At 45.0% G+C, this 15,739-nt stretch overlaps 1 protein-coding gene and 2 long non-coding RNA genes across 7 annotated transcripts in view; 1 reads left to right on the plus strand and 2 right to left on the minus strand.

Moving 5' to 3' along the window:
• The window catches only part of GALNT13 (polypeptide N-acetylgalactosaminyltransferase 13), a 455,667-nt gene that overhangs the window by 37,083 nt on the left and 402,845 nt on the right, over positions 1-15,739 (plus strand). The gene's annotated exons all lie outside the window — the stretch shown is intronic.
• On the minus strand, positions 12,332-12,950 carry LOC142245844 (uncharacterized). Its single transcript, XR_012724802.1, has 4 exons — positions 12,854-12,950; positions 12,680-12,750; positions 12,499-12,569; positions 12,332-12,397 (listed from the first exon to the last, which is right to left on the minus strand). It is a non-coding gene; the product is annotated as an uncharacterized LOC142245844 (long non-coding RNA).
• Positions 12,969-13,435, minus strand: LOC142245845 (uncharacterized). The gene is made up of 3 exons (XR_012724803.1): positions 13,280-13,435; positions 13,075-13,169; positions 12,969-12,994 (listed from the first exon to the last, which is right to left on the minus strand). It is a non-coding gene; the product is annotated as an uncharacterized LOC142245845 (long non-coding RNA).

The raw sequence follows: 15,739 nt of genomic DNA on the forward strand, positions 1-15,739 counted from the left end.
GGATTTCAATGTTCCAGCCATTTTCAATGGCTGGAACATTACAGTGGCTGTAATTGGCTGAGCGGCGTTCGTCAGCCAATCACAGCCTCTGTAGGTTCGGGGAGGAGGCACCACCCCTCCTGAGGTCAGGCAGAGGTCCCCTCCTTCCCGAATCCACCGTTTAAGTAAATAAATTTCACTCCCCGGGGCTCCGGGACCGCGATTTCGCCAGGACGTACTGAGTACGTCATGGGTCGTTTAGCACCATGTGACCATGACGTACTCAGTACGTCCAAGGTCGTTAAGGGGTTAAGAAATAAAAAAACAAAAATATAACAATTAAAAAAAATGTGTTTTAGGTGTCACAGGTAATAATAACTAAAGGTCGCTTTACACGCTGCGACATCGCTCAAGCGATCTCGTTGGGGTCACGGAATTTGTGATGCACATCCGGCCGCTTTAGCGATGTCGTTGCGTGTGACACCTATGAGTGATTTTTGAATCGTCGCAAAAACGTTCAAAATCGCTCATCGGTGACATGCCCCCCCTATTCTCGAATATCGCTGCTGCTGCAGCTATCGATGTAGTTCCTCGTTCCTGCGGCAGCACACATCACTCAGTGTGAAACCACAGGAACGAGGAACCTCACCTTACCTGCGGTCGCTCGCAATGAGGAAGGAAGGAGGTGGGCGGGATGTTATGTCCCTCTCATCTCCGCCCCTCCGCTTCTATTGGGCGGCGGTTCAGTGACGCTGCTGTGACGTCGCTGTGACGCTAAATGAACCGTCCCCTTAGAAAGGAGGCGGTTGGCCGGTCACAGCGACGTCGCTAGGCAGGTAAGTAGTGTGACGGGTCTGAGCGATGTTGTGCGCCACGGGCAGCGATTTGCCCGTGTCGCACAACCGATGGGGGCAGGTACGCACGCTAACGATATCGGTACCGATATCGCAGCGTGAAAAGCGGCCTTAAGCATAACAGTGATATCCCGGTGGTATTTTTCACACTGTTTTGGTATAGTATTGGTCTTGGTTTTGTTGTGTTTTTCTTTCTATTGACTCCTAAGTGGAGCCTTGCTGCATTAGAAACTTCATACAATAGCCATAAGGTGTGCATCCAATACCATAGCAAAAGACCATTGGTTTCTTAGGGGTCCTTGTAGAGAGAGAGCAAGGCCAGCACTGTTTATTTCGGGTTGTGCGTTACGCGATGATTTTGGGGGTTGCTGTTGCCCAAGGATCTTGCCCCATCTGTGAAGCTGGACTATACTCTTGGCTACGGATTTCTCCATTCTTGGTGGAAATAATTTACTGCATGCAACTTGCTTTTTAGTAAAAATTCTCACCTCTAAAAAAAGCCGGCTGTAGGGTGTTTCACTGCTCAAAGAACGAGTCTAAATAAAGATGGGCGAACCCGAGGTTTAGTGTTCAATGTTCGTACCGAACACAGACTTTACAAAAAAAGCGTTCGGGTGCTTTACGTATGCAAACCACTTGTGCTTGGCTACGTTCAGTGCTCAGCCCAGTGCGAGCCGTTTGCAGTCTTTGACCGGCTCGCACTGGGGGTAACAACAGTGTGATAGGATTTAGTGTGCTCCAAACAAAAAAAAAAAAGGAAAAACCCCACCCACTGCCCTCCCCAAAAGTGATCTGTTCATGGCTGGCTGCATGTGAGTGAAGACCCAAACTGCCCAATCATTGACTTAATTGGGGTTCAGGTCAAGTCTGGGTCCCAAACCAAACTTTATCTAAAGTGTGGCTGCACCCGCTAAACTGAACTTCCACGGTTTTGCTCAACTCTAGTTCTAATTTATGGAAGGATCCTGAAAGAAGTGTTCACAATCTGGCATTGCATGATGCTTAGACAAATCAAGTGATCATGTATTTCTTTCTTTATGGTGGGTGTTTAAATAGGTTATCAAATTGATTTTTCACTTAAATTAAATTTGTAAGTAGGATCAACCTTCCTAAGTCGTCCATATGGGGATGCAGGTCATAGGAAGTTGAATAAAATTATTTCTTGTTATCTGCGATCGGATGTCTTATTGCCAAAAAAATCCTTATAATTATTAATATGTGAATGAACCATTAAGATCTATGGGCCAGACAGAACTTATTGTAAATGAAAGGGGGTGTTAGCTGTGTGGGACATGTAATGACTGACAGTCTGCTCTGCTGATCTTAGTGCCGAGCTGTGTGCGATTATCACTTAGGCCTCTTTCACACGTCCGTGCCTCCGGTATGTGTATGGTCAGTTTTCTCACGTACCGGAGACACGGGCACACGTAGACCCATTAAAATCAATGGGTCTGCGCTCATGTGCGTGTTCTGCCATGGAACGTGTGTACGTGTGGAGCATACGTGTGCCCGCGTGCTCCACACGTCAACATGTTCGTTTTCCTCCGGCACCACGGGTGTCACACGGAATGCAAATGGACCACACAGAGGTGTTCCGTGTGACACGCACCGGAGAAAACACACGTGCCTGAGAAAAAAAAAAACAAAACTTTACTCACCTTCTCCAGCCCTGCTGTCTCTCCCGCAGCTGTCACTTGCTTCCGACCGCCACTCATTATGCTCATTGAATATTCGCTTCAAGCAGCAGCAGCGGGGAGTCGGCAGGAGTGAAGACCGAAGATCAGCACCATGGACAGCGACGCCAGGGACAGGTGAGTAGAAAGTTCCCGTTCTCCGTGTGTTATCACGGATAACACACGGAGAACACATGTGAGCCATAAACATGGCTCACGGAGGGCAAAACGCACCTTTGACACGTCCGTGAAAAACGTGCGTGGTTTTTCACGAACGTGTGAAAGAGGCCTAACACAGTACATCAGAGCTGAAACTTGTCAAAACTATAAAAAAATGAATAACAGATGGAACAGATGCAGATGGTGGACATTTTTGGGACAGAGAACAAAACATAGTATGCACAATTTTTTCCATCCAGAAAAAAGGGTAAAGATAACAACTGGAACGCCCACTTCCGTATTCTTTTTCTTAACTATAAAGTCTGAGGGAAACAGATCCATTAAAGAAGTTGTTGACTACTTTTACATTTATGGTTTATCCTTAGGATAGGTCATCAAAGTCAGCTCAGCCGGGGTCTGATAGCTCGCACCCCCACCGATCAGCTGTTCTTGGTGCCACTGGTGACAGCAGACAACCGGAAATGCTCAGTTCCGAAGTTGCTCTGTCATCTGATAGTGGCCGCGACCGGGTATGGCACATCCGCCTCGTATTCAGATCAATAGGATGTGCAGTCCCCGGCCGATCTGACATTGATGACTTATCCTAAGGGGTACTTTGCACACTACGACATCCTAAGCCGATGCTTGCGATGCCGAGCGCGATAGTCCCCGCCCCCGTTGCAGCTGCGATATCTTGTGATTGCTGCTGTAGCGAACATTATCGCTACGGCAGCTTCATAACAACTTACCTGCCCTGCGACGTCGCTCTGGTCGGCGAACCGCCTCCTTCCTAAGGGGGTGGGTCGTGCGGCGTCATAGCGACGTCACACGGCAGGCGGCCAATAGAAGCAGAGGGGCGGAGATGAGCAGGACGTAAACATCCCGCCCACCTCCTTCCTTCCGCATAGCCGGCATGAGCCGCAGGACGCAGGTAAGGAGATGTTCCTCGCTCCTGCGACTTCACACATAGCGATGTGTGCTGCCACAGGAACGAGGAACAACATCGTAACATCGATCCTTCCGTAATTATGGAAATGACCGACGCTACACCGATCATACGATTTTGACGCTTTTGCGCTCATTAATCGTATCATAAACGATTTACATACTACGATATCGACAGCGACGCCGGATGTGCGTCACTTTTGATTTGACCCCTCCGACATCGCAGCTGCGATGTCGTAGTGTGCAAAGTACCCCTAAGAATAGGCCAACAATGCAAAAGTAGTGGACAACCCCTTTAAGTCATTCTTTAAAGGATCCGTTTTTAAGCACTGTGTATGTCTAGAACAATATGCGTAACACAGACACCTCAATGGAGCTTTCCAAAATGGATACAAAGCTGAAACCAAACACACAAACCAAAACGGATCTATTTTTTAAAAATAGAAGCTTTGATTTACTTTTTTGCAAAAATGTAATAAGCCGTATGCACAGGAATTATCGTCATGAGACAAACCATTTACAAAACCTACGAGTGCCAAAATAACATGAATCGAAATGCAAATCCATGAAGCTCTCACAATCCATCTCTCAAATCTTCTGGATCTTGGCTTTAATACAATTAGCATTGACCCTACGCTGAGATTTGAAAACATTTGGAACTGAAAATACGAGCGGAGACATTAATAAAGGCTGCAAAAAAATATAATCCTTGTTTTTCATTGTAATGTGCTGTAAATAGCGGAAAGCTGGATACATGTGCCAGCTCCAGTAATAACACGATGCCAGGAGTTCCTATTATAGTGAGTTACTAAAGGTAATCTTTGAGACTGTGGTCCCAGCTCTTATTAGGTAATTCACCAGATCCTCCCTTCTAGTTCTGGGCTGACTCCTCACCTTTCTCAGAATCATCCTTACCCCATGAAGTGAGACCTTGCATGAATGTCCAGACCAAGTAAGAATGACATTCATCTTCTGTTTCATACATTTTCTAATAATTATGCCAACAGTTGTTGCCTTCTCACCAAGCTGCTTGCCTATTGTCTTGTGGCTCATCCCAGAAATAGAAACTTTGGTTTACTTTTTGCAAAAATCGAATAATCCATATTCACAGGAATTATCGTCATGAGACAAACCTTTTTAAAAAAACCTAGGAGTGCCAAAATAACATGAATCGAAATGCAAATCCATGAAGCTCTCACAATCCATCTCTCAAATCTTCTGGATCTTGGCTTTAATACAATTAGCATTGACCCTACGCTGAGATTTGAAAACATTTGGAACTGAAAATACGAGCGGAGACATTAATAAAGGCTGCAAAAAAAATATAATCCTTGTTTTTCATTGTAATGTGCTGTAAATAGCAGAAAGCTGGATACATGTGCCAGCTCCAGTAATAACACGATGCCAGGAGTTCCTATTGTAGTGAGTTACTAAAGGTAATCTTTGAGACTGTGGTCCCAGCTCTTATTAGGTAATTCACCAGATCCTCCCTTCTAGTTCTGGGCTGATTCCTCACCTTTCTCAGAATCATCCTTACCCCATGAAGTGAGACCTTGCATGAATGTCCAGACCAAGTAAGAATGACATTCATCTTCTGTTTCATACATTTTCTAATAATTATGCCAACAGTTGTTGCCTTCTCACCAAGCTGCTTGCCTATTGTCTTGTGGCTCATCCCAGAAATAGAAACTTTGGTTTACTTTTTGCAAAAATCGAATAATCCATATTCACAGGAATTATCGTCATGAGACAAACCTTTTTAAAAAAACCTAGGAGTGCCAAAATAACATGAATCGAAATGCAAATCCATGAATCTCTCACAATCTATCTCTCAAATCTCCTGGATGTTGGTTTTAATAAAATTAGCATTGACCCTACGCTGAGATTTGAAAACATTTGGAACTGAAAATCCTAGCGGAGCCATTAATAAAGGCTGTAAAAAAAATATAATCCTTGTTTTTCATTGTAATGTGCCGAAAATAGCGGAAAGCTGGATACATGTGCCAGCTCCAGTAATAACACGATGCCAGGAGTTCCTATCTGATTTTCGCTTGTGATTGTGCTCTGAAGTGGCATTCATCACTTATTTACAGGTGTATTGCCTTTTACTAAAAATACTCGCTGAAAACCGCTGGGATTGTTCTAGATAATATTTGCAATTGGCCCTCCCCAACGCAGAACGCCGCCGCCGCTTCCTTTCTTCTCAGCCGCCGGTTGAATAATTCATCTATTTACTTTACATATTGTTTCATTTATTACAATGTGTTTATACATCGCTCCTTTGTGCCATGCCGGATGATTGACAGATCATTGAAGAGATCGACTCTATTCTCTTTACCCTTCCTGAAAGCACAGGTGAATCTCAGCAAGGGTTGACATGAATGTCAAAGATGGGAACATTTTCAACTGACATCCTGAAGACACAATGCGGTGAAATTTGCATGTATTTTATCTTGTGAATTTGCTTCAAAATGATCCCCCCTTAAAGGGTAAGTCCACTTTAACAACCATTTTGCATAACTCATAGCAAGTCCAATTTAAAAAAAATAAGAAATAATATTAATAAATAATATTAATATAAGAAAAAAAATCGTATTATTTTATTCTCCTTTGCTAAAATGTGCCGGCATGGGTGCAGACGATAGAAATCCTGTGTGTAGTCTGGTTCTGCAGTCATGTCTTTCATTTGCCAGAACTTGTTATCTGTATATTAGAAAGAAGATTTTGTTGCAGTCTATAACTATGGAACCACATAGATCTGAATAGGACGGGCCCATTTTTTCTTTATGATGAGAAACTACAAAATTTCTGAGCGTAGAAGTAAAGTAGAGTCTGCAATCAGTAACGAAAGAGACATGTTTGTATTACATTTCACATCGACCACTATTAGAATAACAACCCAGGTGGAATTACACGAAAACCACTAAAACACACCTCTATAAAAAATATATTTTTATTCAATTTATAATAGAAAATATAGATATGACACCAGATATCTGACAAAAACACAAAGACACTGTGCTCATCAAGGCCTAGTGAAGAGCAGAGGGAGCGTGCAGAGATAGATAGCTGAATAGCTCTCAGTGAACTAGGAGGGACTACGATACTCCTCAACTCCTCCTGCCTACTTGCGGAGAGTGTTATAAAGTGTTGAACACTCCCCGCTCCGGGTGGCTGTCCCTATATATCCCTATGCTCCACTGACCTACACCACCACCACCAGGTGCATTGTGAAAAGACCAGGACAACATATAATGTATTAAAATCTGTTGGTTCCTGACTCGGACTGTAGACTATGCTACAGTCCAGATACTGTAAACAGCAGTTTAGGACAGAGCTAATGGGCCCAACGAAATCGGTGCCCACAGCTCCTCCCGACGCGTTTCCCCCCCTCCTAAAAAAATGTTCGGGGGTTCATCAGGGGTGATTAGCCAACATACACCTGTGAATAGACAAAAACAGACAGTTGGTGTCTTTCAATATACAGTCCAGCCAATCTCCAAGAAATCCCCTTCACATACGAGACTTACTTGGAACAGCATCCAAGTGTGGTGTAAAGGCAGCAGCAGGGTGTGCTTGTACAATATAACTTGACACCATCAACACAAGGGACTATAGATGTCCTCCTGTAATTCAATATAGTAATACACCACATAGGTCATTGTGTCTCCAAGATATCTATGCACCATGCACTAATCACACCTATCAGTGCATATCATGCCACTACCTTCTTAGGTCCACTTTTCTTTTCCTCCAAAATGTGGTATTAATGTTGCTCAGTGTCTCACGCCCGCATCCCGATATGGGGGTGGGACATCCTGTTCTCCGAGATTGACATGTTGATGGGCCAATCGGAGACGGATCCTATGTGGCCGGAAGTGACGCGTAAGGGACGGATTGACAGATCCCATATCCAATCCTTGTACCTAACGCTGCAGAGAGTGACGTCTAGCTCGATTGCAGCCACCCTCAATGGTAGTAACACATAAGCGTCCCAGCAACCGCATCGGCCTAGATGGAGACAGATCCTGCCCGGCCGGATGTAATGTAGCTCGATTAGATTGACAGCCCAATGGCCCTATCCTGGTTGCTAGCATTAAAGGGGGATGTATCACTGAATCGCATCTGCCCTCAGCGATACTGCATAGGGACGGATTGACACATCCCACATCCAATCCTAATGATTAACACTGCAGAGAGTGACGTATCACTCAGTTGCAGTCACCCTCAATGGTAGTGACACCCAGGCTTCCTAGCAACCGCATCGGCCTGGATAGAGGCAGATCATGCCTGACCGGATGTAACTTGATTAGATTGACAGCACAATAGCCCTATCCTGGTTGCTAGCGCCAAAGGGAGATGTATCACTGAATCGCATCTGCCCTCAGCGACACTGCATAGCCATACCAATTAGCTCAGTAGCCATTATATCCAAAATAAATCCACAAAAGACCAGGAGTCAGCACATGCCTATAAGCATTGTCCACTGACATTGTCCTGTGAGACTACCTCCACATGTTTTAATTAGTCAGTACATGCTGCCTGTGCCAGTTCGTTTATAAAATATTGCTAAAGCTTGAGACACAGTGATTTAACTGGTGTCAACACTCTGCGTAAATCTGTAAAGATGTCATTATATGTCTCTAAGGGTTCTTGGAGTTGCTTTATACTAAAATTAGGTAAAAATGACCCCAAAGTTGGCGAGAAGATGCCTTTCCTATCCTACACTAAAGGCCAAAAAGGGGCTTAGATAAAGCTGACAAAGCTCAAATTCTCATTAATTCTGACCGGGGATACAGAATCTAACAGAAATATCCACCTGGCTTCGCGTTGGAGGATTTTATTGTTCCAATCGCCCCCCCGAATTGGTTTCTTAACCACCTCGATCACTTGAAATGATATCATGCCAGCGTCTCCATTATGGCATGTATTGACATGTCGGGCTAAGGCCGTGTCTCTCTTATGACCAATATCCCCCAGATGCTCCCCAATTCTGACACGTAGTTCCCTTTTAGTTTTGCCCACGTACCCCATGGGGCAGCTACAGGTACAGAGATACACCACTCCCTGGGTCCTACAGTTTGCAAATTCTTTAATCCTAAAGACTCTGCCTGTCTTGTTGTTATGGAATTCTTTATTTTGGTTGATTCGTGGGCAGTAGCTGCATCTACCACACCTAAATGTCCCTTGAGGCTTCCGACCCAGCCAAGTCCCTTGTCCCTCTGGGGCTACGAAATGGCTATGTGTTAACTTGTCCCTTATCGACCTCCCTCTTCTGAATGTAACACTAGCATGCGATGAAATGCATTTCCCTATATCTGGATCAGATTTAAGGATGGGCCAATAACGCCTTAGCACCTCCATTATCCTGGGATTTTGGTCATCATACGTTCCTATTAGTCGGGTGATCTGCTCATCTTTTTGTCTTTTTTGTGACCTGACAAGTTCTTTTCTTGGGGTTGATCTAGCACATTTATACGCTGGTTCAAGTATGTGCAGGGGATACCCCCTCTGTCGAAACCGACCTCCCATGTCTAAGGCCTGGGCTTCGAAGTCGGACAGGGACGAACAGTTCCGTCTAAGCCTGAGGAACTGTCCCTTAGGGATTCCCCTTTTTAGGGGTGCTGGATGGTGACTCTCCCACCTCAATAAGCTGTTCGTCGCTGTGGGTTTTCTATATATGCTAGTGACCAATCCCCCTCCTAAGTCCTTTGATATTTTCAGATCCAAAAAGGCTAGGGTCTCTGTCCCAACTTCGAATGTGAATTTTAGCCCAAGATCGTTGCTGTTAAGTCTCTCAATGAATTGAGTAAACAGGGCTTGCTCCCCCGTCCAGAGAACGAGGATGTCATCTATATAGCGCCCCCAAAATTGTATATGGGGGGCAAAGATGACATCCTCGTCTCTGAAGACACGGGTGTCTTCCCACCAGCCCAGGAACATGTTGGCGTATGTGGGGGCACAGGGGCTCCCCATAGCCGTGCCCCTGAGCTGGTGGTACACTCTTCCATCGAATAGAAAATAGTTATGTGACAAAATATAGAGTAGGAGATCGACCACGAAGTCACTATGCTCCCGGCACTGGTTACCTCGTGTAGAGAGGTAATATCGAACAGCTTCTATCCCCTTGTCGTGTGGAATACTGCTGTAAAGCTGTTCCACATCAATTGATGCTAGAATGGTACCCGGGTCTAAAGTGATCCCGTCTAGTTTGGAGATGAGGTCATTGGTGTCTCTAATGTAAGAAGCCAAACCTGTAACAAATGGACGTAGCACTGTATCAACATAGACCCCAGGATTTTGGCCAATCGCATCAATTCCTGATACAATGGGTCGTCCTTTCAAAGGACATAACCCCTTATGTATCTTAGGAGTGGCGTAAAAGGTGGCTATTACTGGGAACTTTTGATATAGAAAGTCATATTCTTTTTCAGAAATTACCTTCATTTGAAGTCCTTTCTTCAAGAGGGTCTCAAGTTCTCTTAGATATTCAATGGTTGGATCTTTAGACAGTACTCGATAAGTTGTTCTATCAGTCAAGATACGTTTACACATTGCCGGGTAATCTTTGGTGTTCATAATAACCGTGTTCCCCCCCTTGTCTGATGGTTTTATTGTGATTTGGGTATTTTTTTCCAGATTACTCAAAGCCTCCCATTCATCCCTGTTAAGGTTCGGCTTTACAGATCGTAATTTAGGTTGGATGCTCTTAAGGTCCTTCATCACTAAATTTGAAAATATGTTAAGACTACTGTAGTCCATTGGGGGTGGTGTCTTTTTGCTCTTGGGTTTCAAATTGGTGAAAGGTCCTACACCTATACATTCTCCTCTCATCTCATCCAAATTTGATAATAGCCTAACGTCCTGAAGCATATCTGCTGGAATTCCCAGCCTAGTGCATTCGATTTCGTCATTATGGGCAAAGAATTTTTTCCATTTCAATTTCCTTATGAATAACTCCAAATCCTTGGCCCATATGAACGGGTCATATCTGGTTGTGGGGACGAATGTAAGGCCAAGCTTAAGAACCCTCATCTCCACCTCCGAGAGGTGGTAACTAGATAAGTTAATGACCTGGTGATCCAATGAACTCGGGATATTTAATTTTTCAAGGTTCTGTACCCATGATTTCTCAAATTGTAGGGGTCCCGCCCCCCTAAAAAAGGGGTGGGTGCTGCGTTGTGGGGTCCCACTAGTTGGTTCCCTTGAGAAGAGAACGGAGGAGAGGGCGGGGCATTGGGCGGGGCCATGTTGTCCATCAGTCTCGGTTGTGCCCCACCTGAATATGGTGTTCCAGAGTATGAAGATGAACCATACCTTCCACCATTCCTGTCCCATTGCCAGTTCCTTCTCCCCCCTCTACCCCAGTTCTTTTGCCTTCCCTGTTGATGTCTTCTCTCCTTGTTCCTATTGGGCACAAGCCGTCCCTGAGACTCAGAATCTGAGTAATCTGAGGATGAAACGTCAGTTTGGGGACCCGTGGCCCCCAAAGAGACCTCCTTCTGGCCTGTGAAGTCAGCCAGGTCCCTCAGGAAGTGCTTGTGCTTCCTGGTTTTCAAGTTTTGTTGATATTTGTCAACAGCGAGTTGCAGTGAAGTTTCTTTGGTGACAAAATCCGGTTCTCCCTTAAACTTCACTGCTTCCTCCCTGAGATTCTGCAGGGTTTTGGAACTGTTTTCTAGGGTGACCTTCTCCTCCTCCAGGAGAATGGTCATCAGTCTAATTGAGGAGTTGGTCAACTCCTCCTCCCACCTGCCAATCAGCCTATCTGTTCTTGATCTTTCTGCTGGTATAAGATTGATCCTAAGGCCACGTGGAACAATTCTTTGCTTTATATAGCGCTCAAGGGACTGTACTTCCCACCAAGATTTCACATTAGTTTTATAAGCATCTAGCAGTTCCGAAAAGACATTCCTGATAGTTGTCTTTCCTGTTCCCTGGTTGCCTATTGCCTTATCTGAAAACACCTCCTCGGCATCATCCAACCACCTAGTAGTGTTAATTGGTCCGGATAGAAATCCCGCCATTGATCACACATCGACCACTATTAGAATAACAACCCAGGTGGAATTACACGAAAACCACTAAAACACACCTCTATAAAAAATATATTTTTATTCAATTTATAATAGAAAATATAGATATGACACCAGATATCTGACAAAAACACAAAGACACTGTGCTCATCAAGGCCTAGTGAAGAGCAGAGGGAGCGTGCAGAGATAGATAGCTGAATAGCTCTCAGTGAACTAGGAGGGACTACGATACTCCTCAACTCCTCCTGCCTACTTGCGGAGAGTGTTATAAAGTGTTGAACACTCCCCGCTCCGGGTGGCTGTCCCTATATATCCCTATGCTCCACTGACCTACACCACCACCACCAGGTGCATTGTGAAAAGACCAGGACAACATATAATGTATTAAAATCTGTTGGTTCCTGACTCGGACTGTAGACTATGCTACAGTCCAGATACTGTAAACAGCAGTTTAGGACAGAGCTAATGGGCCCAACGAAATCGGTGCCCACAGCTCCTCCCGACGCGTTTCCCCCCCTCCTAAAAAAATGTTCGGGGGTTCATCAGGGGTGATTAGCCAACATACACCTGTGAATAGACAAAAACAGACAGTTGGTGTCTTTCAATACACAGTCCAGCCAATCTCCAAGAAATCCCCTTCACATACGAGACTTACTTGGAACAGCATCCAAGTGTGGTGTAAAGGCAGCAGCAGGGTGTGCTTGTACAATATAACTTGACACCATCAACACAAGGGACTATAGATGTCCTCCTGTAATTCAATATAGTAATACACCACATAGGTCATTGTGTCTCCAAGATATCTATGCACCATGCACTAATCACACCTATCAGTGCATATCATGCCACTACCTTCTTAGGTCCACTTTTCTTTTCCTCCAAAATGTGGTATTAATGTTGCTCAGTGTCTCACATCACCATATCTACATATACATTGACAATACAAAAATATAAAAATATAAATATGTGAGTCAATGCTTCAAGATAACATCTCTAACAGTATTATGGTATCTAATACTAGAATGAAGCATACCCATTATAGGTAAATGATGCATGATGTTCTCCAGGGACATTCAACCCTTTGGCGCCACTTCTAGGCCTTTGCTATAAGAGAAAGGAAAGCCATCTCTAAAGGCTAAGGGGGTTTACATACTTAAAGCTCACATGACCAAAAACAGGCATCAATGTCAACAAATATCAACAATACCTATGAGTCTGAAAGAAGGTTTTTAGATGATGGACGATACACAGTTTGGCACTTGAGATAAGGTGCAGCATGCACTCTCTAGCAGAAAAAAGTCTATCTGCCCTCTCTTAGGTTATGGATCCTGCTCTCTTGGTTCGCTCCCTATAGAGAAAAACATATTGTATGGCTCATATGTAGGGCAGAGACATATTAGCTTACATTGCCATCTCCCTTGTCATTACCTGGGCACTGATATTTCCTTAGTAGAAGCCCCAGGTGTTTCCTTAGTGGGAATCCTAGGTCACTACTTCAGATCCCTCTAGTAAATGAACACGTCCTATAAAGACATAATATACAGATAGCACTAGTGCTAGGTTATTTCCCCCTAGGCGTATCCAGATACTGGATATCGTATACAGTCCTGATTAAATAAGGAGAGTCACCTACCAGCAGGAGGCTCGGTCTTCAGTGACCAAGGTACCAGGCGCTCAGACGTATGAAGTTCCCCAGGGCACAGCTAGATGGCCTCCCAGGCTAAAGATCTGAAGGTCCGTAATGTCCCTGCTGCTTGTCTGCCTCTCCACTGCCATCTGCTCTTTTAAAACGCCCGCATCCCGATATGGGGGTGGGACATCCTGTTCTCCGAGATTGACATGTTGATGGGCCAATCGGAGACGGATCCTATGTGGCCGGAAGTGACGCGTAAGGGACGGATTGACAGATCCCATATCCAATCCTTGTACCTAACGCTGCAGAGAGTGACGTCTAGCTCGATTGCAGCCACCCTCAATGGTAGTAACACATAAGCGTCCCAGCAACCGCATCGGCCTAGATGGAGACAGATCCTGCCCGGCCGGATGTAATGTAGCTCGATTAGATTGACAGCCCAATGGCCCTATCCTGGTTGCTAGCATTAAAGGGGGATGTATCACTGAATCGCATCTGCCCTCAGCGATACTGCATAGGGACGGATTGACACATCCCACATCCAATCCTAATGATTAACACTGCAGAGAGTGACGTATCACTCAGTTGCAGTCACCCTCAATGGTAGTGACACCCAGGCTTCCTAGCAACCGCATCGGCCTGGATAGAGGCAGATCATGCCTGACCGGATGTAACTTGATTAGATTGACAGCACAATAGCCCTATCCTGGTTGCTAGCGCCAAAGGGAGATGTATCACTGAATCGCATCTGCCCTCAGCGACACTGCATAGCCATACCAATTAGCTCAGTAGCCATTATATCCAAAATAAATCCACAAAAGACCAGGAGTCAGCACATGCCTATAAGCATTGTCCACTGACATTGTCCTGTGAGACTACCTCCACATGTTTTAATTAGTCAGTACATGCTGCCTGTGCCAGTTCGTTTATAAAATATTGCTAAAGCTTGAGACACAGTGATTTAACTGGTGTCAACACTCTGCGTAAATCTGTAAAGATGTCATTATATGTCTCTAAGGGTTCTTGGAGTTGCTTTATACTAAAATTAGGTAAAAATGACCCCAAAGTTGGCGAGAAGATGCCTTTCCTATCCTACACTAAAGGCCAAAAAGGGGCTTAGATAAAGCTGACAAAGCTCAAATTCTCATTAATTCTGACCGGGGATACAGAATCTAACAGAAATATCCACCTGGCTTCGCGTTGGAGGATTTTATTGTTCCAATCGCCCCCCCGAATTGGTTTCTTAACCACCTCGATCACTTGAAATGATATCATGCCAGCGTCTCCATTATGGCATGTATTGACATGTCGGGCTAAGGCCGTGTCTCTCTTATGACCAATATCCCCCAGATGCTCCCCAATTCTGACACGTAGTTCCCTTTTAGTTTTGCCCACGTACCCCATGGGGCAGCTACAGGTACAGAGATACACCACTCCCTGGGTCCTACAGTTTGCAAATTCTTTAATCCTAAAGACTCTGCCTGTCTTGTTGTTATGGAATTCTTTATTTTGGTTGATTCGTGGGCAGTAGCTGCATCTACCACACCTAAATGTCCCTTGAGGCTTCCGACCCAGCCAAGTCCCTTGTCCCTCTGGGGCTACGAAATGGCTATGTGTTAACTTGTCCCTTATCGACCTCCCTCTTCTGAATGTAACACTAGCATGCGATGAAATGCATTTCCCTATATCTGGATCAGATTTAAGGATGGGCCAATAACGCCTTAGCACCTCCATTATCCTGGGATTTTGGTCATCATACGTTCCTATTAGTCGGGTGATCTGCTCATCTTTTTGTCTTTTTTGTGACCTGACAAGTTCTTTTCTTGGGGTTGATCTAGCACATTTATACGCTGGTTCAAGTATGTGCAGGGGATACCCCCTCTGTCGAAACCGACCTCCCATGTCTAAGGCCTGGGCTTCGAAGTCGGACAGGGACGAACAGTTCCGTCTAAGCCTGAGGAACTGTCCCTTAGGGATTCCCCTTTTTAGGGGTGCTGGATGGTGACTCTCCCACCTCAATAAGCTGTTCGTCGCTGTGGGTTTTCTATATATGCTAGTGACCAATCCCCCTCCTAAGTCCTTTGATATTTTCAGATCCAAAAAGGCTAGGGTCTCTGTCCCAACTTCGAATGTGAATTTTAGCCCAAGATCGTTGCTGTTAAGTCTCTCAATGAATTGAGTAAACAGGGCTTGCTCCCCCGTCCAGAGAACGAGGATGTCATCTATATAGCGCCCCCAAAATTGTATATGGGGGGCAAAGATGACATCCTCGTCTCTGAAGACACGGGTGTCTTCCCACCAGCCCAGGAACATGTTGGCGTATGTGGGGGCACAGGGGCTCCCCATAGCCGTGCCCCTGAGCTGGTGGTACACTCTTCCATCGAATAGAAAATAGTTATGTGACAAAATATAGAGTAGGAGATCGACCACGAAGTCACTATGCTCCCGGCACTGGTTACC

The sequence above is a fragment of the Anomaloglossus baeobatrachus genome, chromosome 7 (assembly GCF_048569485.1).
Source record: "Anomaloglossus baeobatrachus isolate aAnoBae1 chromosome 7, aAnoBae1.hap1, whole genome shotgun sequence".
In the NCBI taxonomy this organism is placed as follows: Eukaryota; Metazoa; Chordata; class Amphibia; order Anura; family Aromobatidae; genus Anomaloglossus; species Anomaloglossus baeobatrachus.